At 47.9% G+C, this 26,882-nt stretch overlaps 1 protein-coding gene across 2 annotated transcripts in view; it reads right to left on the bottom strand.

Moving 5' to 3' along the window:
• RAI1 (retinoic acid induced 1) overlaps positions 1–26,882 on the bottom strand; it is a 217,599-nt gene that overhangs the window by 152,443 nt on the left and 38,274 nt on the right. The window contains exon 1 of one of the 2 annotated variants that reach the window (XM_083474673.1): positions 1,439–1,555. The exons of the other annotated variant lie outside the window; for it this stretch is intronic. The gene's annotated coding sequence lies outside the window, so the exon portion shown is untranslated. Of the gene's footprint in view, positions 1–1,438; positions 1,556–26,882 lie in introns of those variants that run through there. 2 annotated transcript variants of the gene reach the window in all.

Here is a 26,882-nt window from a genome sequence, read left to right as displayed (position 1 = left end):
CGCTGCAGCTGCTGAAGTAGCTTCTGACTGCAAGACAATTACGTTTTCCAAGCAGGTCGTTAACCAAAGGGTTGCAGCTCTCTGGGCTTTTCAAATCAATGGCGGGAGGGTTGGGCCACGGAAGAGAAATTATCACAGCAGAGAATGCTTGGAAGAAAGCTTTCAGCTGTAAGGAACAAGTTGGGCAAAAGCTGGGCCGCAATCTTTGGCTGAGAGAACGGGTGTGTTACAAACATGCCCCAGATCTCCTTCTGTGTGGAATATCGAGGGGTATGGCCCTCAAGGCCATCTGCATGGAATAGTGGTTGGACTGTCAGGCTAGGGCTGAGGAGTTCCGAGTTCAAATCTCCATTCAACCACACAGCTCACTGGGTGGCCTATGTTTTCCCCTAACCTCCCTCACAGGGCTCTTGCAAGGATTAAAAAGGGTGACAGAGAGGAGGACTTTGGTTTTACTGGCTTCGTTTATTTATACCCCGCCCTTCATATAAATCCCAAGGCTGCCTTAAGCTTCCCAGAGGAAAGTAGAGGCAAATGCAACCCAATTTTTAAAATTAAAAATGGTTGCAGGCAGGCTAAGGAAAGATGGGGTCTTGACAGGGCCGGCTCTACCATTAGGCAACCTGAGGCAGGCACCTCAGGCAACTGATTTTGGCTGGCACGATAGGGCAGCAAATTGCTGACTACTTAATTTATTATTGGGGCATTTTTACTGCCGGAGAGGAGGTGAGGAACTCATGAGATCCTCACAGCCTCGGTCCAGTATACCTGAAGGAGAATCTCCACCCCCATCATTCTGCCCGGACGCTGAGGTCCAGCGCCGAGGGCCTTCTGGCGGTTCCCTCATTGCGAGAAGCAAAGCTACAGGGAACCAGGCAGAGGGCCTTCTCGGTAGTGGCGCCCGCCCTGTGGAACGCCCTTCCAGCAGATGTCAAAGCGATAAATAACTACCTGACATTCAGAAGACATCTTAAGGCAGCCCTGTTCAGGGAAGTTTTTAACGTGTGATATTTTACTGTATTTTTGGTTTCTATGGAAGCCGCCCAGAGTGGCTGGGGAGGCCCAGCCAGATGGGCGGGGTATAAATAATAAATTATTATTATTATTATTATTATTATTATTATTATTATTATTATTATTATTAGATACGTGCCTCAGCTGTTAAAATGACTTGGCTGGCCTTGGGTTATAGGCACCTTGACCCAGAATGGGAGGAAGCAAAAAATGACCTAGCCCAGGCCTAGATCTGAAGAACAGACACATCTGCGCTATACATTTAAAGCCCAACTATATTGCTTTGAACAGTCATGTCTTCTCCCAAAAATTCTTGGGAGCTGCAATTCCCAATGTTTAGAAACCATTCCGGCGGCCATTTTGGCCAGGTGGCAGCTGGAGCACGTTGCTGTAATAAATGGCATTATAAGTAATTGGCCAATACCTGAATCTGTTTAGGAAACAACAACAACAACCACCGCCATTCCTTCTTCCGAGGGAACGCTGGGAATTGTAGCTCTGTGAAGGGAGCAGGGGTGTCGTCACAACTCCCAGCACCCTTAACGAAGCAACAGTTCCCAGAATCCTTTGGGTGGGTGGCGGGGAGCCACGACTGCCAAATGTGGCCTGTTAGTGCTTCAAAATTATAGTGCAGATGCGGCTTTGCTCATGAGAAAAGCATGACACGGCGGGAGGCAAATGCAGGGAAATAAGACTGGCCTCAGGCCATTTGCCATAGTGGTAGACCCTCCTAACCTATTAGTCAAAGGCTTTGCTCCATGCAGGGCCAGATCTCTATGAAACTAAAGAAGCTCAAAAAAAGAAAAAAAAGACAGGGGGAAAAAGAAACTAAAAAAGCTCACATTTCTTGGCCCCTAATCCCGAGGGGTCCCATAAATGACTTTAATCCACCTTGCTTTAAAATTGTGGGTCTGGTAGACTCAATTTGAGTTGCACAGCGCAAACTGACTCTTTTTTTGTTGCATCTATTTCAACCATCCCAAAGTTTGAGAGTCAGCAGCACAGAGGCAGACCCTTCAAATTTTCCTATTTTCCAGAGACAGTCCCAGATTTACAGAAGCTGTCCTGGTTTCTGACTTGAATTTTTAAATGATTTTCTAAAAAATATATTAAACCTTCCCTTGCCATATGTCCAGGTTTCCCAGGACATTTTGCCGAAAATCCACCTGGACGCCATTTTCCAGCTGGAAACCCGGACGTACGGCAGCCCTAAGGATGTCGTATCCCAGGCCCTCCAAGTGTTCCTATTTTCCAGGGGCAGTCCCAGATTTACAGAAGCCGTCCCAGTTTCTTTCTTTCTTTTAAATGAATATTTATTAGCATTTTCATAAAGAACAAAACATATAACAACAAGCACAAAAATAAACAACAAAAACCAAGAAAAATACAAAAATCAAAAATATTAAAAAGAACAATTAAAAACCCCTGATTGTTCATATACTTATTCTCTTTTACCCTGTTTCTCAGACCTCCTCACACCTCCCCTTCCTGTATTCCAATTTGAATTGTTGGTTCAACAAATCCTTGGTCTACTTCTCCATTTTAACTTAATTTATTCTATCATTTTATTATTTAACTTTTCTTCTTTCTTCCATTTCCTTAATTTATATTTACTCACTTTATTTTCATATAACTTAGACCATTTTAAGAATAAAACAATTTCAGCTTATTCAGTTTTACCCATCATTTTCCTAAGGTCGACCAAGAGTTTCCCTTCCACGTCTTTCCCCCTTTCCATGCCAGTAACAAAACAAAATAAAAATAAAACTAACTATATTTATATACCCTTTGGATTCCCAAACTCCACCCACCCTTTTCCCGGTTTCAGTCCCCAACAACAAAACATCAGTCCCAATATTCTGTTTAGCCTGGCGATCTCACATCCGAGGCTCTCAATTCTCTCTCAGTTCCTCTCTGCCGGTCTTTTTGATAGTCTTTAATGTTAAACTCCAAATCTCGAAGAAGCTCCGGCCCAACAGGATCCATATTTCTACCAGCCAGACCTCCATATTCAACAGTAGAGAAGCCGTCCCAGTTTCTGATTTGATCCCAGAATGCCCCACTTTTCCTTGGGGTGTCCCTATTTTCATCAGAGAAATGTTGGAGGGTATGGAGTTATGTGACCCACAAGCCAAGGAGATGATTACCCAACCTTTAGAAGACTTCTGAAGGCAGCCCTGTATAGGGAAGTTTAAAATGTTTTATTATGTTGTCCCCAGAGTGATGGGGACAACCCAGTCAGATGGATGGGGAATAATGATGATGATGATGGAACATGAGGTCCCTATTTTCACTGGATAAATGTTGGAGGGTATGGTACATATTTCAACAATCCCAAAGTTTGAGAGTCAGTAGCAGAGATATTGGAAAGGTGTGGTGATCTGTTGTGAAAAACCTTGTTGAAAAAGATAACAATGGTTACCCAGACCTTGTTGCTGGTTGCAAAGGGGCCCACATGAAAGTCCAAGCTTCCAACATCTCTCCGATGAAAACAGAGACATCCTATTCCATCATCATCATCACCATCATCATCAAATGTTACTGTTTATACTCTGCCCATCTGACTGGGACGACTTCTGTAAATCCAAGACTGTCCCTGGAAAATAGGGACACTTGGAGGGTCTGAATTTCAGGGGCCCCAAAATGCAGGTCCTGAAATAATACCCAGCTCTACCTCTCTTTTGAACCAATGAAGGCAGTGAAGGTCCTGTGTGAGTGCCTGGAGGCGGTTGGAGGATGGATGGTGGCTAACAGATTGAGGTTGAATCCTGACAAGATAGAAGTACTGTTCTTGGGACACAGGAGGCGGGCAAGTGTAGAGGAATCCCTGGTCCTGTAACTGTGCCCCTGAAGGACCAAGTGTGCAGCCTGGGAGTCATTTTGGACTCACAGTTGTCCATGGAGGTGCAGGTCAATTCTATGTCCAGGGCAGCTGTCTACCAGCTTCATCTGGTATGCAGGCTGAGACCCTACCTGCCCATGAACTGCCTCGCCAGAGTGGTCTGGCTATTTCTGGCTATCTCTCGCTTGGACTACTGCAGTGCGCTCTGCATGGGGCTACCTTTGAAGGTGACCCAGAAACTACAACTAATCCAGAATGTGGCAGCTAGACTGGTGACTGGGAGCGGCCGCCGAGACCATATAACACCGGTCCTGAAAGACCTACATTGGCTCCCAGTACGTTCCCGAGCACAATTCAGTGTTGGTGTTGACCTTTAAAGCCCTAAACGGCCTCGACCCAGTATACCTGAAGGAGCGTCTCCACCCCCATCGTTCTGCCCAGACACTAAGGTCCAGCGCCGAGGGCCTTCTGGCAGTTCCCTCACTACGAGAAGCAGAGCTACAGGGAACCAGGCAGAGGGCCTTCTCGGTGGTGGCGCCCGCCCTGTGGAACGCCCTCCTGTCAGATGTCAAGGAAATAGACAACTATCTGACTTTTAGAAGACATCTGAAGGCAGCCCTGTTTAGGGACGTTTTTAATGTATGAAGTTTTATTCTGTTTAATATTCTGTTGGGAGCCACCCAGAGTGGCTGGGGAAACCCAGCCAGATGGGTGGGGTATAAATAATAAATTGCTATTATTATTAGGTCCACCACTGTCTCTACGCACACCCGCACCACCACGGATGATGGCCCTTCCACCCAGGCCAGTCTCCAGTTCCGCAGGAGGAGGGAATCGCCTGACACCTCTGCTCCTCCACAGGCAAGAGAGGAAGAGAAAGGAAAGCAATTGTCCTTCCTCCACCCCTCTTCCCCAAAGGTTTCTCTCTTCTGCAACAAAAAAAAACCCCACCTCCCTTTTCTTCCCCAGCCCCTCCTGCGGTGACCTGGGCCAAATCTCGAGTGCAGCCCTCGTACCTCGTTTCCATGGAAAGGGTGAATGGCGGATCCTTGCCGGCAGTCTATTAGAATTCCTTTTATTCCTACGGAGGGGCAGCCAAGCGAAGGGAAAGGCTTTAGATGCGGGCCTAATGGAGCCCTGGGGAACGGGGGGGGGGGGATTTGCACCTCCTTGCTCGAGGAAGAGCGGGGGGCAATTGAGGGGTGGGGGCTGCGTATTACCGAAAAACAAATTCCCATGCAGGTTGCTGCTCCATCCCACCCAGAGCTCATCCCACCCTGCTTTCCGCCCCTGAAGCCATCAGGAAGCATCAGGCTTGCGGATGAAAACCAGCCTTTATTTTTAAAAGATGTTGGGAGAGGCCTGCCAGCAACGTTCCCAAGCCAGGAGCAGCGGAAACCTCATTCACCTCTGGCGGCCTGCTCACTGGCCTTCCAACGCCTCGCTGCCTCTTCCCTCAGCCAAGAACACGGCTTGCTTCATGAACGGCAAAATGCACGCCTACCACGCAGCGAGGGGCCGCCCATGCTTGCCTACAAAATCCAGAGTTTCTGCAATTGGCTTGTCACTTTGAAGCCCATGCCTAAAAACTAAGGCAAGCTTGCCGGATCAGGCCAGTGGCCCATCAAGTCCAGCATCCTGTTTTCACAGTGGCCAACCAAATGCCTATGGGAAACCAGCAAGCAGGATTTCAGCACAAGATCATTCTTCCTTTCTGGGGTTTCCAGCAACTGGTATTCAGAAACATTTTCAGCCTCCAGCTGTGAAGGAGAGAAAGTAACGGCTGGGACTAGTTACCAGCAACAGCCCTCTCTTCCATGAATTTGTCTAACCCACTTCAAGAAGGCCATCTAAACCGGTGCCTGTCACTGCCTCCGGTGGCAGTGAGTTCCACAGATTAACACTGTGCTTTTTATCTGTCCCGATTCTTCCAACATTCTGCTTCATTGGATCCCCACAGATTCTAGCGGTACGAAAGAGGGAATCTCTGGCACACCACTTTTAAAATGTGGAGTTTCTGCATCGACCCTCGTGTTTTCCATTATTCACTCTTTCCAGAAATGTTCACCTCCAATCCTCATGGACTGACTTTCCACTCATCGGAGGGGGCACTGGGTCAGACAAAAAACGTCCACACACCACATGTAGATGTGGTTTTAAGAAGACCAGAGTTCTTTTTTTTCCCCTAAGAGAATCTGGCTTTAGTGCAGGGGTTGGGCTAGATGATTATCAGGGTGCCTTCCAACTCTACAATTCTATTAAAAGCTTTGTGGAAAGGATGGGAGGAAGGATTTCCACAGGGATGGGAGAATGATTGTCAGTGTTTCCGAGAGGACTTCTGGGGGAGCATGGAAGAAAGCCTAGAGTCTATCAATGGAGAAAGATGGGGCTCTGCGATGGGGTCCCCAGCATTAGGGGTACATGAAAAAGGAGGATCAGAGTTGGGGGGTGGGTGGGAAACCTTCTGGCCTCTCTGTTGGACCAACCGTCTAAATCTATTTCATTCCCCCTTTCTCAAGATCTCTAAAGCTCGTTCTTCCTGGCAACGGCTAATGCTTCCTAATAAATGCATTTCACATTTGACTAAAACACAGCGCCTCTCCACTCGCAGCTTCCTCGTTCTGGTTCAATACGCCCACCAGACCCTTCTGAAGCACCTTTCCCCTCTCTCTCCCTCTCCCTGACTTAGGAAGCTCTCTCTGTCTCTCTTGTTCCAGAGCCTCCCAGCTCTCACCGCTAGGAAGAGCTGACAAAGATCCATGCAAAACCTCTCCGAGCGGCCCCCGCCAGATCTCATGTAGTGGCTTTCAAACCCTGCCCCTCTGGGGAACCCTTTGCACGTCAATTTCTCTGCCAAGGCGCATACGTCACGAGGCTGCTGCGCATTGCAGGAGGTTCTGGGGAGCGCAGCGGGGTGCATGCTCGGTTCACGGGGAGAGTGCACTCGCCTCTTGCACCTCACGGCCACGCCATGCGACCAGGAATCGTTCTGCATTCATGTACCAGCTGTCCTCTGTTTACCAGGGGCTGCCCCTGTTTTCTGGAATGCTTCTATACTGCTTTATATTTGGGGGGGGGGAGAGAATCTCAAAGCGGTTTACAACACTTTAAAACATCAAATAAAACAATCCAGAACAAAAAAAAAAACAAATTATAAAATAATAGTCTTATGGCCCTTCAAAGCTTCAAGGAAAATATTTCAGATCCTTTTCCAAGTTTTGCTTTCCCCATATCTCCAGTTACAGATAGGTAGCCGTGTTGGTCTGCCATAGTCAAAATAAAAAAATTCCTTCCAGTAGCACCTTAAAGACCAACTAAGTTAGTTCTTGGTATGAGCTTTCGTGTGCATGCACACTTCTTCAGATACCAAGAACTAACTTAGTTGGTCTTTAAGGTGCTACTGGAAGGAATTTTTTTATTTTCCCCATATCTCTTTACCTACTTACTTCTGGCGGGGGGGGGGGGGGCGTGTAGGTCACAACCACTTCATGGATTCCGCCAAAGAATCGTGGGAACTTTAGTTTGCCCTTTGCAGAACTACACTTTTCAGCACCCTTAATGAATTACACATCCTGAAAGTTCTTTGGGGGAGGCAATTGGCCTTAAATGTACTCTGAATGTGGATGTGTCCTAAATGATAGCATTTTGAGTTTGTGCAAAGCACTTTTTGGGGGGCCCTGCAATTTTGCGAGGCACCCCAAAACACAATGCCGTGCTTGCGTCTTCGGGGCTCCGTGATATCACGTGGGTCACGTGACTCGCACAGGAGCACAGCCGGAAAGATGTGCATCCCGGTTTGAGGATCCAACATGTTGGAGAATATGGCGTCATCATTATCATTGATTAAACCCCCCTTCACCCTAAGGTCCCAGGGCAGATCACAACATTAAAAAGCAATACTAAGACACAACTGACAACCATAAAAAGGAGGTTCCTTAAAATATACACCTCAAGTGTCAAAAGTCAGGGCAAAAAGATGCGTGTTCAGCACTCGCCAGAAGCTGTACAATGAAGCTGCCATGCACACCCTCTTTAGTAAGGGAGTTCCACAGCTTAGGAGCCACCACAGAGAAGACCCTCTACTAGGCCACCCACCCTGAGCCTCTGAAGGCAGAGGAACTAGTAAGGGGACCCCCTCTGCTGATCTCTGTAAGGAAAGAGGCAGTCTGGTTTGCTCCCTCAGACGGTTGTGGACTCTCCTTTCTAGGAGGTTTTTATGTAGAGGTTGGAGGGCTACCTGTCATGGATGCTTTAGCTAGAATTCCTACACCGAAGGGGGTTGGACTACATGGCATTTGGGGACGCAGGTGGTGCTGTGGGTTAAACCACAGAGCCTAGGACTTGCCGATCAGAAGGTTGGCGGTTCGAATCCCCGTGACGGGGTGAGCTCCCGTTGCTCAGTCCCTGCTCCTGCCAACCTAGCAGTTCGAAAGCACGTCAAAGTAGATAAATAGGTACCACTCCGGCGGGAAGGTAAACGGCGTTTCTGTGTGCTGCTCTGGTTTGCCAGAAGTGGCTTAGTCATGCTGGCCACATGACCCGGAAGCTGTACGCTGGCTCCCTTGGCCAGTAAAGCGAGATGAGCACCGCAACCCCAGAGTCAGCCGCGACTGGACCTAATGGTCAGTGGTCCCTTTACCTTTACCTTTACCCAACTCTGCAATTCTTTTATTCTACTTCCCTGGAGAACTCCATTACGAAATTTGGAAAAGTGAGGATTTCGGAGGGAGCTGACTGTGTTTCAGTTTGCAAAATTGTGTGCCGCCTTTTAAGTTTGAACGGCATCTAAATTCTCCCCCTTACCTAATTCCTCCATCTAATCTCCTTTGACCCCAGGTAACTTTCCAGGTCACTGTCCCTTCCTGCCCTGCTTTCACCCCATATCCCAGTATCTCCCTCCTTCTCCATGTGCTCTCTATTCCTCCTTCTCCTTCTCCTTCTCCTTCTCCCTCCTTCTCCATGTGCTTCCCTTTCTCACTCTATTCATCACCCAGCCAGGATTTAAATGTTCTGGGTTCAAGTTCTCGATCCACCTCCTTGTCCCTGTTTTACTGCCTCCAAGTCGCCCCGCCGGTTATAATAATAAAAATAATTTATTATTTATACCCCGCCCATCTGGTTGCCAGCACCCGTGTTCGATGCCAACTGCAGGTGCCAGAGCTTGTGTCCAACGCAAAACGGCACTTAGGACACCGAGGAAGAGGCACAACGGATGCGGACGGCAGCTTTCAGGAGCATTGCATGATAATTAAAATGCTTCTTGAGATATTTAATTGATGAACCTGCTTAACTGATTAAACACTGCAGCCGTAAAAGTTATTGTTATTTACAGGCGACTCCACGCTTATGTGGGGGTCATGTTCTGGCCCTCTGTGCGCATAACTGACATGTGCATAAAGAGGGGGGGCGACCCACTGCACCTCTGGCTCGTGAGGAGACTGCCCCCAGAGCTCGAAAGGGACGTTCTCTTTGGCTCTGGGGAGGGTACCCTCATGAGCCAGAGGAACAGCGGGACTTTGTTAGGGCTCTTCCATGTTTCTGGCACCATGCATATACATGGTTGCGTGTGACTTGAATATGGGGGAATGCCTGTATTTGCACCACGCTTTTCTGCCAAGCTGGGATTCGGGGCAGGCTACAACAGAGGGAGGGCTGGTGTGGAGGACTCCCTGGTCCTGAATTTTGGTAACTGTGCCCCTGAAGGACCAGGTGTGCAGCCTGGGAGTCATTTTGGGCTCACAGCTGTCCATGGGGGTGCAGGTCAATTCTGTGTCCAGGGCAGCTGTCTACCAGCTCCATCTGGTACGCAGGCTGAGACCCTACCTGCCCACAGACTGTCTCGCCAGAGTGGGGCATGCTCTGGTTATCTCCCACTTGGACTACTGCAGTGTGCTCTGCGTGGGGCTACCTTTGAAGGTGACCCAGAAACTACAACTAATCCAGAATGCGGCAGCTAGACTAGTGACTGGAGTGGCTGCCGAGACCAAATAACACCGGTCCTGAAAGACCTACATTGGCTCCCAGTATGTTTCCGAGCACAATTCAAAGTTTTGGTGTTGACCTTTAAAGCCCTAAATGGCCTCGGCTCAGTATACCTGAAGGAATGTCTCCACCCCCATCATTCTACCCAGACACTGTGGTCCACCTCCTATGATCTTCTGGTGGTTCCCTCCCTGCGAGAAGTGAGGTTACAGGGAACCAGGCAGAGGGCCTTCTTGGTAGTGGCGCCCGCCCTGTGGAATGCCCTCCCATCAGATGTCAAGGAAATAAACATCTAACATTTAGAAGCCCTGTTTAGGGAAGTTTTTAATATTTGATCTTTTATTGTGTTTTTAATATCCTGTTGGAAGCCGCCCAGAGAGGCTGGGGAGGCCCAGACAGATGGGCAGGGTATAAGTAATAAATTATTATTTTTATTATAATTATTATTTTACAAACACCATTAAAAAATACAACATAATAAAAGCAAACTAGCTGAAAAGCAAGAGTTAAAATACTTTGAAACACATTTAGAGCCAGCAGTTAAAATCCAGGTTGCACTGACAGCAGCCTAATGTTAAAACACAATTCAAAACTGCAGTGCGATTTCTGTTCTCATCCTGAAGCAAAGTTCTTAACCCAAGGTACTATTTCTGGGTTAGCGGAGTCTGTAACCTGAAGCATCTGTAACCTGAGGTACCACTGTACTGCATTTAACCCCTTTTTTGTACAATTAAGCATCGCCTTTGCCTTAGTTTCCAAAGGCCTGTCTGAACAGGAAGGTCTTAGCCTGCTGGCAGAAGATAACAAGGAGGAGGCCAGTCTAGCCTCTCTTGGGAGGGAATCCCACAATCTGGGGGCAGCCACGGAGAAGGCTCTCTCTTATGTCACCACCAGCCATGCCTCTGATGATGATGGGATTGAGAGAAGGTACTCAGCTGAGGATCTCTGCACCTTGGCAGGCTCATATAAGGAGATACTGTGGCACCTCGGGTTACAGACGCTTCAGGTTACAGACTCCACTAACCCAGAAATAGTACCTCGGGTTAAGAACTTTGCTTCAGGATGAGAACAGAAATTGTGCTCTGGTGGCGCGGCGGCAGCAGGAGGCCCCATTAGCTAAAGAGGTGCCTCAGGTTAAGAACAGTTTCAGGTTAAGAACGGACCTCCGGAACAAATTAAGTTCTTAACCCGAGGTACCACTGTAATGATATTTCGGGGCATGGCATAGAGAGCTTTATAGGTCATAACCAGCACTTTGTATTATTGGAGATGTGACCCAGGGTATCCTACGATGTCTGTTTCATCGCGGGGCAGAACGCAGAAGATCAGTTTACCCATGATGGTGCTGTAACACCACGACCACGACACTTTACCACTTGGTAAACAATAGTCTTCCCACCCTCGTCGGTACTAGGCCATTCCGAACGGGCTTGCGTTTGAGAGAATTAACGTGTGCAAATAGAGCGGCCCTCCCTCGGATGGATTCTGGCAACAACTCTCTGCCCCCAGGCGCCTCCTCCTCCGGCTTAAGCGGCAAGAGCCAATTGTGAAATGGCTCGCCACAAGCAAATCGCTCCGCAAAAGGAATTGCATCTGTGTTCTTTCACCTTTGGTGGACGTGCCCGAAGATTAAGGCCTTCTGGGAAATGATATATAATGAAATGAAAAAGGTACTTAAATGTACTTTTCCTAAGAAACCAGAGGCCTTTCTCTTGGGCATTGTCGGCCAATTGGAGCCAAAGAGGGACAGAACATTCTTTATGTATGCTACAACAGCAGCAAGAATACTCATCGCAAAGTATTGGAAGACACAAGATCTACCCACTTTGGAAGAGTGGCAGATGAAGGTGATTGACTACATGGGACTGGCTGAAATGACTGACAGAATCCGAGACCAGGGGAAAGAGACGGCGGAAGAAGATTGGAAGAAATTTAAAATTTATCTTAAGAAATATTGCAAAATTAATGAATGTTAAAATGTTGTGGTTATATAAAGTAAGGGTTACAGCTGTTAAAGATTAAGTAAAAGACATGAAAAGGGAAAAACCGGATAAAATTAAGGGGAAGGATTTGCTGAAATAATTTTGGGAATTGGAATGCAGAAAGGGGAGGTATGGGGAAGTCGATGAAGTAAGTTTATGGGAAAAAAGGAGTTGAAATTATACATGTTTGTTTGTTATTGTATGTATATTTTTGTATCGTGTATATTGTATGTGTTTTTAAAACTTGTGAAAACTTAATAAATATTTTTTAAAAAGAAAGGAATTGCATCTGTGCCCCGTTCTGCAGCCCCACCTCACAGCCTTCGGAGACATCCGCTGATCCCCATCAGCCCCAAGGGAGGCAGAGACAGGCACAGGATTGCTTGTACCGGGGACGTTGGCGGCCGTGTATTCGTAGGCCCCAGGAAACAGGGGTGGGAGGGAGACGCAGAAAGCTCTCTCCGGCTTCCGAGTCACGGCCAGCCACTAAGCCCCCCTCCTCCTCCCCTCGACCTCTCTCCCCTATCTGAGTACTTTTGCCATGACAACAGGCCTGTTGCTCTTCTCTCTGCCATCTGTTCCGGCTTGGGCATCGGCAGAGATGCAATGGGCATTAGCCTCGGTCCGGCTTGAACACCTCTCTGGCTACTTGCCAAAGCCAGAGCATTAGGACCTCGGCTGCAGCTGCAGCCCTTGTGTTTTTCAAAGATATGGGACATGCCTTTAAACCCATTCCTCCTACCTGCAAACTGACTTTTAATAGGTTTTTTTTTCCTTTGGCCTACCCCCCGCAAACCCGCAGGAGCATAGGGATACTGCGTTAGCCTATTAGCCCATCTGGCTCAGTATTGCATTCGCTGACTAGCCCAGTGGTTCTCAAAGGGGGTGGCGTGTCCCCCCATACCCTGCAAGTGTCCTGGGAAAAACAGGACACCCCATTTTTTTCTTGAGAGAGAGAACAGCAGCCATTTTGGAGGAGAGCTTACCAGCACCCTACCCCATTGTAGGTAAGAAGAAGAGTGTGCAGTGACAGGATTAATAATAATAAATCTTATTATTCATACCCTGCCCATCTGACTGGGTTTCCCCAGCCACTCTGGGCAGCTTCCAACATATATAAAAACATAATAAAACATTTAAAAAACTTCCCTATACAGGGCTGCCTTCAGATGTCTTCTAAAGGTTGTATAGTTACTTATCCCCTTGGCTTGAGGGCCGCGTAACTCCATAACCTCCAACATATCTCCGATAAAAATAGGGATGTCCTAAGGACATTCTGGGATCAAATCAGAAACCGGGACGGCTTCTGTAAATCTGGGACTGTCCCTGGAAAATAGGGGTATTTGGAGGGTCTGAGATATGACATCATTAGGGCTGCCATACGTCCAGGTTTTCGGCCGGAAAATGGTGTCCAGGCGGATTTTCTGGAAATTGGCAAAATGTCCGGGAAAACGCAGACATGTGGCATGGGAGGGTAGTTAATATTTAACATTTAAAAATTTGAATAAAGGCTAAAACTTAGATTTTATGGGGAGAGGTTCCTCAAAAAGCTCAACAACTTTATATCCTTGAGAAAAAGAAAAAAAGCTTTTGGGAATACAGTGTGGCAATCCTAGACGTCAAAGAGCCCCCTCTATACTGGTTCTGAAACCTGTGATTTGGCTGCAGATGCTTCCACACCAACCACTGTATGCTCTGCAGGAGAGGAGGGCACCTTGCAGATACCAATCCTAGCACACCATGTCAGAATCAGGCCTTTGGTGTCACATGGGAGTTGGAGCTCCAGACATTGGAGGGCACCAGGTTGGGGAAGGCTGCCTTGCACCATTTTAGCGATGGGTCAGAACCTGCACCCCCAAGCTGAAGAGTGTTAAATGACAGACGGTGTCTTAATGCTCAGGGCCTTAATGTTCCTGCTCATGGACTGAAAGCCTATGCTCATCAATGGGGCGCATGGGAGCAGCCATCTTTGCCGGCCCAGAATGCCCCAGGGAACAACATAACATCATGACATTTTGCTATATTCCCATGGCGTGATCTAGCCCATCTTTTCAAAGGGAGCGATAGCCGGACTGCTTTAAAAGTGAGGGAGAGAGATCACCTACTGCTTCAGTAGGTCCATCCCTCCACAAAGATTAATTCCCCTGAGCTACCTACTCCTCTTCCAGGCCCATCTGGGCCTCAGGACCTGGGATACCTCATTCAGGAGACCAGGAGACTCTTAATCTCTGGGTCGTAGGTTCAAGCACCGCGTTGGGCAAAAATAAAAAATACTGCAATACTATGCAGCCGAGGACCCATGTACCTATGGGACTGCCTCTCCTGGTATGCCCCGTGGAGGACCTTAAGGTCCACAAATGACAACACCTTGGAGGTCCCAAGTCACAAGGTGGTTAGATTGGTCTCAACTAGGACCAGGGCCTTTTCAGTACTGGCCCCGACTTGGTGGAACGCTCTGTCTCATGAGACCAGGGCCCTGCGGGACTTGACGTCTTTCCACAGGGCCTGCAAGACAGAGCTGTTCCGCCTGGCCTTTGGTTTGGACTCAGTCTGACCCTTATGTTTGCCTCCCCTTATGGTCTTGATCAATGGCTACTTTTAAAATGAGGCTGCATTTTAAACTGCATTTTAACCTGTATTTTAAATTGGTTTTTCCCCCATTATGTTTTTACTATAATTTTACTGGTGTTAGCCACCCTGAGCCCAGCTCTGGCCGGGGAGGGCAGGGTATAAATACAATTTATCATTATTATTATTATTATTATTATTATTCATTGCAAGGGGCTGGACTAGATGACCCTCAGTGTCCCTTCCAACTCTAAAATTCTATGAGTCTATTAGTCCCCACCAGCCATGGGGTGTCCTTCACAGGCCTTTTCTTGCTCTCCCGTTGCCTAGCTGAGATATGATGGTGCCTGGATGGAAAGATGTGAGTTTGGATGTATAAAAGTACAGTGGTACCTCGGGTTACATACGCTTCAGGTTACATACACTTCAGGTTACAGACTCCGCTAACCCAGAAATAGTACCTCGGGTTAAGAACTTTGCTTCAGGATGAGAACAGAAATCGTGCTTCGGCGGCACGGCAGCAGCAGGAGGCCCCCTTAGCTAAAGTGGTGCTTCAGGTTAAGAACAGTTCCAGGTTAAGTTCGGACCTCCAGAATGAATTAAGTACTTAACCCGAGGTACCACTGTACCTGGGTTTTTTTGTTGGTTTTTTTGCATGGCTGGACCGTAGCCGATGGCACTGATGTCTCTTCCCATGCCTGTTTTTTGCCTCTGGCCCCATCCGCCTCCTCCTGCCTTGTGGCACCTCCCTCTGAACATTACCTGCAAGGCAAGGCACCCCTCGGACTATTAAAGGTTTCCCCACCCGCATTCTAGAGAAACTCACCTGGCGCTGAGAACGACGCCACTTGGTCACCAGCCAAATGTGTCTTTTTCCATCTCGGCCTTTAACAATGCCAACCTGTATGTGTCTACTCACAATAAAGCCTAGTTCAGTCTCCCAAGAAAATGTAGATATTCAGGATTGCGGCCTAAGCCGCCAGATTTGTGTACTGTTTAAAATGTGGTCTTCCTTGTTTTCCTGTTGGGGTTTTGTTTGTTTTTGGCCGGGGGCGGGGTGTTTTAGGAGGTTAACACATTGCTTTTATATTATTATTTTTTAAAAACACACACACTGCAAAGCATTCTAATGTCCACAGATATGGCAAGAAATGGAAGGGGGAAAAACTACAGTTGCCCTTCACCAAAAAAATCACTTTTTTTTTTTTGCAAGAGAAATGCAGTATCAAGGGAGGGAAACCTGAGGCATCTGCACCCAGTGAAGAACATCTAAGCAAAACGACACCCTGAAATCTCATTTTAAAAGACTGTTAACAGACAACTGTGGGTGTATGTATGAAAAAAACCACATATGGGGGAACAGAATGAGTACCGATAGAAAAAAAAAGGAGCAACGAGGGACGACAGATCCAGCCCCAATCGCACCCCGGTTTTTAAAAGCCATTCCGGTCTTAGTCTGTGTTCCCGCTCCCTGCAGCAGAGGGGAAGATGCGAGGGATCTGCCTATTTTATTCCACGCACGGTGCGCTGAGCAATTAGGAAGGCGCTGCAAATTCAAGCACACGGCAGACAGGACCGGATCCATCAAAGGAAGAAGGAAGGCCTATTGGGGAGTTTTTAAGGAGGGAGGGAGAAGGGGAGAGAGAGAAGCGATTGGAGAGGTGCTGGAGGATACACGCCAGCAATGACAGCAATAAAACTCCAGCGGCAGAGCAATCTGCTGGCACAAGCCACCTTCTCTTTAGCGTGATGTACTGAAGCTAAATGGCCCCAGGCGTCCAAGCATAGATCCTTCCTCCTCTCCTTTCCAACCTCATCAAGGAGCCAGCCAATATTTTTTTTAACAAAAAAAAGGGGAACCCACCAACCCCTAGCCTCCCAGCAGATGTACCTCTGGGACTGTACTGCATCCTCCGGGTTTTTCTCTCCCCAAAAACCCTTCCTGTATTAGCAGCGACCTTGCAGGGGGACAAGCCTTTGTGCACAGCGCTGGATCTCGCCCGTCACGCTCAATTTGCGCAAGGGGTTGAGGGCTGAAAGCTCTTTTCCCCTGCCGAGGCTCAGCCGTGGACATCGCCTCCCACAAACGTGACTAAGCATCTCTGGGTTTGGTTGGTTTTTCAGAAATCGAGCCGCGGCAGAGACCGAACCGTCAGCGGTGCCCAGGAAAAAGCACCGTTTTCCTTTGCGCCCATGCCGCGCTGTTTCCGCACTCCTGCGGTTCGTCTTCCTCCAAAAAAGCTTGAGTTGTTCGCTGTCTGCTGTGGCAAAACTGCGCAACTCGCAAAATGTACGTCGTTTTGTAAATTGCTCGAGTTACGGTGTTGTGTTGCTCTGCCCCACACATCTCAACGCAGAAGGAAACACAACACAAATGGTGGCGAGGGGAGACGTACTCAGGTACGCATTGTTTGCAGAATGCAAGCAGCAACAACAGCAAATACTGGTCCTTTTTGGTGGATAAGGACATAAGGAATGCCTTGCGTCAGGCTGGTGGCAGACTTAGTCCAGCATTCTCTTCTCATAGTGCCCAACCAGATGCCCGGGCGCAACAGAACTCTCCTCTCTGGTAACTGGCATTCAGAAGCATTAAAGTCTCCAGCAGTGGAGGCACAGCATAGCCACTGAGGTCTCTCTCCTCCAAGATAAAACTGAATTGGAAAACTTATCTGTGATTTTTCCACCGGTGCAACTAGGAAGGCAGGTGTGAAAGTTTTGCTAAAGGGGCACCCAAATTCGCACGGGCTACCAAGCCAAGTTCAGGGTCTTCCTACTAACATGTAATCCTTATACAACTCGGGACCAGGTTATTTGAGAGACCCCAAGTTGATCGCTGCGGTCTGCAGCACAATCTCTCCAGCAGAAGCTGCCCTGCAGCAGCTCAGAGCAGGGCTTTTAGCGCCATTGCACCTGCCTTGTGGAACAGCATTCCTGTTGAGATATGTCAGGAGCTCCCTGTCTGTACTTTCCGGAAAAAGTTGAAGACCTTTTTGTTTCGACAGGCTCTATCTGCTGGGGGTCTTTAACGCAAGTGTCAGGGTTTTATTCTTGTTTTAAATATATTTGGGGTAGGGTTTTTTTGCGGTTTTAACTGTTTTTAATCACCTTACATGTGAATTGCCTTAAGGCAGTGGTTTAGAAGGTGATTAATAAATTACCGTATTTTTCCATGTATCAGACTATATTTTTTCCTAATTTTTTGAAGCTTAAAATAAGGGGTCGCCTTATACACGGATGGTACACAGTGCATTTTCTTAATTTTGAGTCCCCCAAAATAGGGGGCAGCTTATACACGGGGGAGTCGTATACACGGAAAAATACGGTAATTGTACTAACAAGAATAACAATAATAATAACAATAACCCTCTTCATCTTTCCAAAGAAGGAGAGGGGAATGACAACTCTCACCTGCCGTATTTCCACAGAGACTGGGCGACAAAGACATTTACGCAGGAAGAAGGCTGCCTCTCTCCATACCCGCCCCCTTGGTTGGAAGCGCTGACCCCACGTACAGGCCGAGCTTCTCCCCACAGCCCTTTGTTGCTTGGTAACAAAGAAGGAAAAATAGTAATACAGCAAATGTTCCTTCTCTCCCTGTCCCTGCCTCTCTCTTCAGAAGAGTCTTTGATGCACAACCGCTGCCGTTCAGGCAGCCTAAACGTCACGTGGGACTCGCGCGTGTTTAAATTTCCAGGAGCATTTATTAGTGGCACTCAAGCAGGTCTGCCTGCCTGGCCACCCCCAAGTGAAGAGAAACTGACTCAATTTGCAGAGTGGAGCCTGGGTGGGACATGGGGATGGCACACGGTCTTGCGAGGAAGGTGCCGTCCGAGGTCTTGACGGAAGGGCCATAAGCTGAGCTGCAGGTGCCAGCTCCCTGGAGCCCTGGGTGCCCCAGCACCCACAAAATTCCTCACGAAGGGCGCCCACAAACAGTGGCGTAGCGTGGGTTGTCAGCACCCGGGGCAAGGCAAGTAATTTGCGCCCCCTAACCCTAACCCCCAGATGTTGCACCCGGTGCGGCCGGCCCCCCCTGCACCCCCCACGCCACGCCACTGCCCACAAATTTCAGTGCCAAGGCCATGAACACTGCATGGCACCTAGGACCCGGGCACCCGCGGCTGCAGGGCCAAGCTGGCACTCCTGAGCTCAGCAGTGGAGCAGCTGCATGCAGATGGCCCCAGGTTCAGTCCTCAAATCATAGATCTGTAGAGTTGGAAGGAACCCTCAGGCATCATCTAGTCTGACCCTCTGAAGTGCAGGAATCTAAACTAAAGCATCCATGACAGATGGGCTTCCAACCCATGTACAGCTGGCAAAAATCCTCTGCCAGGCACCGTTTACGACCGACGCGAGTCCAATTCTGCCCATGTGGAGCTCTTTGGCTGCCGGCTTGGCGACTGACATCTCTGTTTGGCTGGCCTCTCCAGCTTTCTTTAGCAGTTAAGAGCTTATTTGCTGCATTTCTAGCCCACCTTTTTCTCCAAGGACTACATGGTTCACCCTCCCCTCCTCAGTTAACCCCCACAACGACCCTGTGAGGGAGGTTAAGAGGCTGTGACTGGCCCAAGGTCACCCAGTGAACTTCAGGGTGGAGTGAGGATTCAAACCCTCATCTTCCAGTTCCTAGTCCAACACACTACACCACCCTGGCTTCCTAGCATTATTCTGCTTTGGGGCAGCTAAATAAATTAAGTAGGTAAATAAATATGGGGAAAGCAAAATGGCACTTAGAGAAGGATCTGAAATATTTTCCTTGATGTTTGAATCTGTTTTATTCTGGATTGTTTTATTTGATGTTTCAGCGTGTTGTAAACTGCTCTTAGATCTTTTTCCTTTACAATGTAAAGCAGTACAGAAGTGAAATTATTATTATTACTACTACTACTACTACTACTACTACTACTACTACTACTACAGTGGTACCTCGGGTTACAGACGCTTCAGGTTACAGACTCCGCTAACCCAGAAATATTACCTTGGGTTAAGAACTTTGCTTCAGGATGAGAACAGAAATTGTGCGGCGGCAGCACTAGGCCCCATTAGCTAAAGTGGTACCTCAGGTTAAGAACAGTTTCAGGTTAAGAACGGACCTCCAGAACGAATTAAATTCTTAACCCGAGGGTACCACTGTACCATCATCATCATAATCATCATTAAATTCCAGTGCAAAAAAAAAATGGTGAGGAGACCTTCCATTGTGACCATAACCAAGGTTGAAAGTGCCATTTGGAGATTAGCTTACACACCTGAGTTTCTAACTCTGACCCCCTAACGGAAACCCTGGATTCAGACTGTTGCAGCATCCAGCTGCCAATGGTGTGGAAAGTGCAGAAGACTCCTGCTCTTCCAAGTTTGGTTTCTGGAACTATCCGTATGCTTCTAGAAGCCAAATCTTTTTATTAAAGAGCGGGGGGGGGGGGGGGAGAGAACAGACCCTCTGTTCTACATGCACCTCTACCCAGGCCAGGAAATGTGGCGTCGGTGACAGGCTAAATGAAACGAGCCGGACGGAACTGTCATGGCGTTGTCTGAGTGTCTAGCAGTTGGGTGAGACTCCATATGCCACTTCCCAGGGCATCTGTACAGAGAGCTTGAAGGAAGAGGCAGCCATATGGCCCTATTCCTTGCCCCACCCCATCCCCTCTCATATCCTGCATCAAGCAACGAGAAGGTCCATTTTTACATGCCTTTTACGCCAGTGCTCGATTTCATTCTGATTCGTTGGGATCTCACCCAGTGAGGAATCACTCTGGAGCTACTGGGTGTGATCCCATGATCAGAAATACTCAATGACAAGGGAGTCCAAGAAGGATGGGAGCTTCTAAGAGGGGAAATATTGAAGGCCCGAATGCAGACAATACCAACAAGAAAGAAAAGTGGGAGGCAGAAAAGGAAACCAGCGTGGCTGCGTAAGGAGCTTGCAGACGAGCTGAGAGTTAAGAAGGGCATGTATAAGAAATGGAAGAAAGGGGAAATCAAAAAGGAGGAATGTACACAAGTAGCCAACAGTTGCAGGGAGAAGGTCAGGAGGGCTAAAGCTCAGAATGAGCTCAGGCTTGCAAGAGAGGTTAAAAATAATAATAAAAGGTTTCTTTGGCTATGTTCGAAGTAAGAGGAAGAGCAAGCAAGTGGTAGGTCCTCTGCGTGGGGAACACGGAGAAATGCAATTGGGTGACAGAGAAAAGGTGGATCTATTCAAGACCTACTTTGCCTCTGTCTTTGCCCAAAAGGAAAGTGATGCCCAGCCTGGTGATAACAGAATAAATGATGTAAAGAGGGAGCTGCAGCCCAATATAGAAAAAGAGGTAGTAAGGGAACACCTAGCTACTTTAAATGAATTCAAATCTCCAGGGCCTGGTGTGTTGCATCCAAGGGTACTAAAGGAGCTTGTGGATGTACTTTCAGAGCCTTTGTCTATTATCGTTGAGAATTCTTGGAGAACAAGCGAGGTCCCTACAGACTGGAGACAGGCAAATGTTGTCCCCATCTTCAAAAAGGAGGGAAAGGAAGACCCAGGTAACGACCGACTGGAGTGAGCTTGACATTTGATAGAACAGATAATTCAACAGTTGGTCTGTGAGCATTTAGAAAAGGATGCTGTGATTACTAAGGCCCAGCATGGGTTTCTTAAAAAGAAGTCATGCCAGACCAATCTGATTTCTTTTTCTGATGGAATTACAGACTTGGTGGATCAGGGAAATGCTGTGGACATAGTGTATCTTGATTTCAGTAAGGCTTTTGATAGAGTCCCCCATGATATTCTCGCAAGGAAGCTGGTAAAATATGGGTTGAATGAGGTAATGGTTAGGTGGATTTGTAGCTGGTTGACTGACCAAACGCAAAGAGTACTCATTAATGGTTCCTCGTCATCCTGGAAAAAAGTGACAAGTGGGGTGCCGCAGGGTACTGTCCTGGGCCCATTGTTGTTCTTAAATAATAATAATAATAATAATAATAATAATAATAATAATAATAATAATAATAAATTTTATTTATACCCTGCCCTGCCCAGCCAAGACCGGGCTCAGGGCAGCTAACAACCAATAATAAAAACAAGTTGATTAAAATACAATTTAAAAAACAAAATTAAAATACAACATTAAAACATTAGGATTCAGCCTCTTCACAGGAGGAGAAAGGAAAAAGAAAGAGGAGGAGGGGATTAAGTTGATTCCAAGCCAAAGGCCAGGTGGAACAACTCTGTCTTACAGGCCCTGCGGAAAGAAATCAGATCCTGCAGGGCCTTGGTCTCATGAGGCAGAGCGTTCCACCAGGCCGGAGCCAGTGTTGAGAAGGCCCTGGCTCTGGTTGAGGCTAATCTAACTTCCTTAGGGCCCGGGACCTCTAGGGTGTTGCTATATATGCACCTTAAGGTCCTCCGTGAGGCATACCAGGAGAGACGATCCCAAATTTGCAAATTTGATGAGCGTCCCCTCAATTCCTTCATCCAAGTCACTCGTACGAGTGACTTGGATGAAGGAATTGAGGGGATGCTCATTAAATTTGCAGATGACACCAAACTGGGAGGGGTAGTTAATGCTGCAGAAGACAGAATCAAGATTCAATATGACCGTAACAGACTGGAGAACTGGGTGCAAGCTAACAAAATGAATTTCAATAGGGACAAATGGAAGGTTCTGTGTTTAGGCAGGAAGAACCAGATGCACAAATATAGGATGGGGGAAACCTGGCTTAATGGCAGTACATGTGAAAAAGATCTAGGGGTTTTGGTGGACCACAAGCTTAACATGTGTCAACAGTGTGGTGCAGCAGCAAAAAAAAGCTAACGCTATTCTAGGCTGCATCAACAGAAGTTTAGCGTCCAGATCAAGAGAAGTAATACTACCACTCTGTTCTGCCTTAGTCAGACCACACTTGGGATCCTGTGTCCAATTCTGGGCACCACAGTTTAAGAAGGATGTTGACAAGCTGAAACATGTGCAGAGGAGGGCAACTAAGATGATCAGGGGTCTGGAAACTAAGCCTTATGAGAAGAGCTTGAAGGAGCTGGGTATGTTTAGCCTGGAAAAAAGGAGACAGAGGAGATATGTAGCCATCTTTAAATATCTTAAGGGCTGTCACATGGAGGAGGGAGCATGCTTATTTTCTCCTGCTCTGGAGGGTAGGACTCACATCAATGGCTTCAAGTTGCAAGAAAGGAGATCCCAACTAAGCATTTTGAAAAACATTCTGACAGTGAGAGATGTTCGGCAGTGGAACAGTCTCCCACGAGAGGTGGTGGACTCTCCTTCTTTGGAAGTTTTTAAACCATCGTTCTGCCCGGACACTGAGGTCCAGCGCCGAGGGCCTTCTGGCGGTTCCCTCGCTGCGAGAAGCCAAGTTACAGGGAATCAGGCAGAGGGCCTTCTCGGTAGTGGCGCCCGCCCTGTGGAACACCCTCCCACCAGATGTCAAAGAGAAAAACAACTACCAGACTTTTAGAAGACATCTGAAGGCAGCCCTGTTTAGGGAAGCTTTTAATGTTTGATGCATTACTGTATTTTAATATTCTGTTGGAAGCCGCCCAGAGTGGCTGGGGAAACCCAGCCAGATGAGCGGGGTATAAATAATAAATTATTATTATTATATTATATAACCTCCATCCATCTGTCATGGATGCTCTAGCTGAGATTCCTGCATTAAAGGGGGTTGGACTAGATGACCCTTGGGTCCCTTCCAACTCTAAGATTCTGTGATTCTAAGTGCTGATGGATTAAACGCCAACAACCGACATCTGAACAGCTGCAATGAAGACACAGAACGAAGCCTGGAGGAGTGGGGAGAGAATCTGGAAAATTATTGTTGTGATCGGGGGGGGGGGGACCACCCTAGGCCCTAGAAATTAATCAATTGTACGATTGTGATTATTTGAAGGAAAGATTGCAGGCCAGTCGAAAAATTCGCACTAAGCTTTCTTTCCAAGCCAGCGCCTCACCTGCCATAGAGGCGTAAACATGAGGAAAGGTGTTGATGGCCTTTCTAAGAGCAATCTTGGGCCTGGGCAGATAGAAGTTGCCAAGGTGATGGGGTGTGAGAGAGAGAGAGGTGACAGGAAAAGAATGCCTTGAGCTAGGTTTGTGGGAAAGAAGGGAGAATAAAGATTGAGATCCATCTTGGGCAGGCTGGCTGAAGGCTGGCTGGGAGAGATGCCTCAGACTCCACGGCTGCCCTGCTGTGGGGATCAAGCCCTTCTTGAGATAACCATGTTGTAAGCTCTGGAATCCCTCCATGCAGACTGAAGGCGTACAGACAATTCCCCATTTGTGCGGGGGTCAACATATGTTTCAGTGAAATCATGTGTATTTGAAACACCATTGAAAAAGCCTGCAAACACCCCACCGTTCCACCCCTTCTTGTGACATTTTTGGGTCACTTCCAGGTTTGGCACAATGCATGCAGTCATGGTTGCGACACACCTAAAATGGCTTCACCTGTAAATATGTGAGTAAACCACATTTCTTAAAGCTACAGCAGTCTCTGCCATATGCTCAGTTCTCCAAAGGAGCACAGAGCTTGGTTGAGGGTCCAAGACCCCTGGAATCCCATGCACAGTTCTAAAGGCACCGGGGTGGCCAGTAACATTCGTTGGGATCCCACCCAATGAGGAATAACTTTGGCAGGCGCTGCTGGATTAAATGCCAACAACCAGCACCTGAACAGCTGCAATGAAGACACAGAAAGAAGTTTGGAGGGTGGGGGGGAGAAACTGCAAAATCATCGTGTTATCACTATGTATTTGACATTTGTGCACTACCCTTCTGTGTGCCTACCAAAGGAGGCACCTGGAGAATATCTTAAAAGCAAGGCCAGGTCGAAAGGGGAAGGGCTACTCCTTGAGTTTTTGGGGTCCCCAAGCCATCTGGGGCTTTAACCGTAATAATAATAATAATAATAATAATAATAATAATAATAATAATAATAATAATAATAAATTATTTATACCCTGCCCATCTGGCTGGGTTTCCCCAACCACTCTGGCATCATCAATGTCACACATTAAAAACTTCCCTTAACAGGGCTGCCTTCAGAAGTCTTCTAAATGTCAGGTAGTTGTTTATTTCCTTGACATCTGGTGGGAAGGTGTTCCACAGGGCGGGTGCCACCACCGAGAAGGCCCTCTGCCTGGTTCCCTGTAGCTTTGTTTCTCGCAGTGAGGGAACCACCAGAAGGCCCTTGGAGCTGGACCTCAGTGTCTGGGCAGAACGAGGGGGTGAAGACGCTCCTTCAGGTATACTGGGTCGATGTCATTTAGGGCTTTAAAGGTCAACACCAACACTTTGAATTGTGCTCAGAAACATACCGGGAGCCAATGTAGGTCTTTCAGGACAGGTGTCATATGGTCTCGGCAGCTGCCCCCAGTCACCAATCTAGCTGCCACATTCTGGATTAGTTGTAGTTTCTGGGTCACCTTCAAAGGCAGCCCCACATAGAGCGCATTGCAGTAGTCCAAGTGGGAGATAACCAGAGCATGCACCACTCTGGCGAGACAGTCTGTGGGCAGGTAGGGTCTCAGCCTGCGTACCAGATGGAGCTGGTAGACAGCTGCCCTGGATACAGAATTGACCTGTGCCTCCATGGACAGCTGTGAGTCTAAAATAACTCCCAGGCTGCGCACCCGGTCCTTCAGCAGTACGTACCAGCACCTTGAACTGGGCCCAGAAGCAACCAAAAGCCAACAAAACATAGAATCATAAAGTTGGAAGGGCCCAGGGTCATCTAGTCTAGTCCAACCCCCAGTTATTTTTAAATGGTCAGAGAGTTAGACGTTTGTGCTAATCCCATGCCGCAAAACCTCAGGCGCATGTACAACACACCCATTTTAAATGTAAAAGTTTTAATTCAGGGTCAACTGCAAGCCTCATTTTTGGCTCGGACTTGATCTGCTCAGGGTCACTGTCAAGGACACATGGCAGGCGCCAGGAGACCAACAGAACTGGCGCTGCTACAAACATCGGAAGAACCTGGGATTTTGCTGCTGCTGCTAAGCTGTGCTCCTGGAAAAGTTATCCTCCCCCTGGAGAAATCCGGTGAAACGTCCGCAATTTCTCAGCCGCAAACAGGGTGGAGAACCGAGAGGTCATTTGCGCAAAGCTTTAGTCCAAATGGCCGACTGAGGGAGAGATTAAGGGCATGCGTAAAAGTCATGGGACGTGTGTGGCACTGTGGGTTAAACCCACAGAGCCTAGGACTTGCTGATTGGAAGGTCGGCGGTTCGAATCCCTGCGATGGGGTGAGCTCCCATTGCTCGGTCCCTGCTCCTGCCAACCTAGCAGTTCGAAAGCACGTCAAAGTGCAAGTAGATAAATAGGTACCGCTCCAGCGGGAAGGTAAATGACGTTTCCGTGCGCTGCTCTGGTTTGCCAGAAGCGGCTTAGTCATGCTGGCCACATGACCTGGAAGCTGTACGCCGGCTCCCTTGGCCAATAAAGCGAGATGAGCGCCACAACCCCAGAGTCGGTCATGACTGGACCTAATGGTCAGGGGTCCCTTTACCTTTACCCTAAAAGTCATAAACCACACGGAGGAGGAACAGGGAAGGAAATCTGGTGCCCTGGGGGGGTCCTCCTTCCTCCCCCCCCAGAGGAGCCCTTGCTACGCTTGCAGGCGAGCAGGAGAGCGCACCCTCCCAGCTAATAGCTGCAGACTGGAGCTGGAAATGAGCAGGTAACAGGATCTGCTAAGCGGCGGCGTTGGAAGAATAAAAGCAACAATCTCAGAAGAGCCGTAATGAATCCGTAGCCCATTAGTGCACCATTAAAGAAGCGGCGGAAGCGCACCTAGGGAGAGTGACATCCGATGGGAAGGCCTTCTTGTGGGGATCCGCCAGCCTTCGTGGCCAATTTATGTAGTGGCATGTAATCTGCTCCAGTTATAGGCGGCCCGTGTGGAAATGTCACTGTGCTTAGAAGTCATTAGCTGGGGACGCAGCTAGCGAGAGACAGAGGCTGGGGACGGCTGGCGGGGAGAGAAGGATGGGCGGGGAGATGAGGCAGAGATAGGGAAGGGAAGGAATTAATTTAATTAAAAAAACCTTTAGAGCCTGTCTCTCGATTCGTGCGGTTTTGGGGCTTGGCAGAGCTACCGAGAATATCAAGCAAGGAAAAGGAAGGTTACTGGATGCTTTTCTCTTTGAAAGGAACAAGAAGAAAAGAGGCGGAGGGGGGGAATACTTTTCATGTATGGGCAGATAAACCCCCTCACCAACTTTCTCAGTCTCAAGACAATCCAGTTATTTACTGACAGTTTTACTGTTCCCCCCCCCCCTTCCTTTTTTAAAAGATCTCTCAAGCTCCTTTCAACTTGATCTCCATATCCTGAATATGATTAACACCCGTCATTTGCAGCCGACGTTCTGGCTAATAAATGTAACATTAGACAGAAAAAAAACATTTTGCTCCGTGGTGGCGTACCCAAGGAAATGTTTGTCGGCGGTTAGACTTCAGAGTTGGGCATGGAGGAGGAGGAGGGGTCGTGCTTTGTCCTCACTTCTA

The sequence above is a fragment of the Podarcis liolepis genome, assembly GCF_965112155.1.
Source record: "Podarcis liolepis genome assembly, chromosome: 14".
In the NCBI taxonomy this organism is placed as follows: Eukaryota; Metazoa; Chordata; class Lepidosauria; order Squamata; family Lacertidae; genus Podarcis; species Podarcis liolepis.
This window is presented reverse-complemented; position numbering and strand designations above follow the sequence as displayed.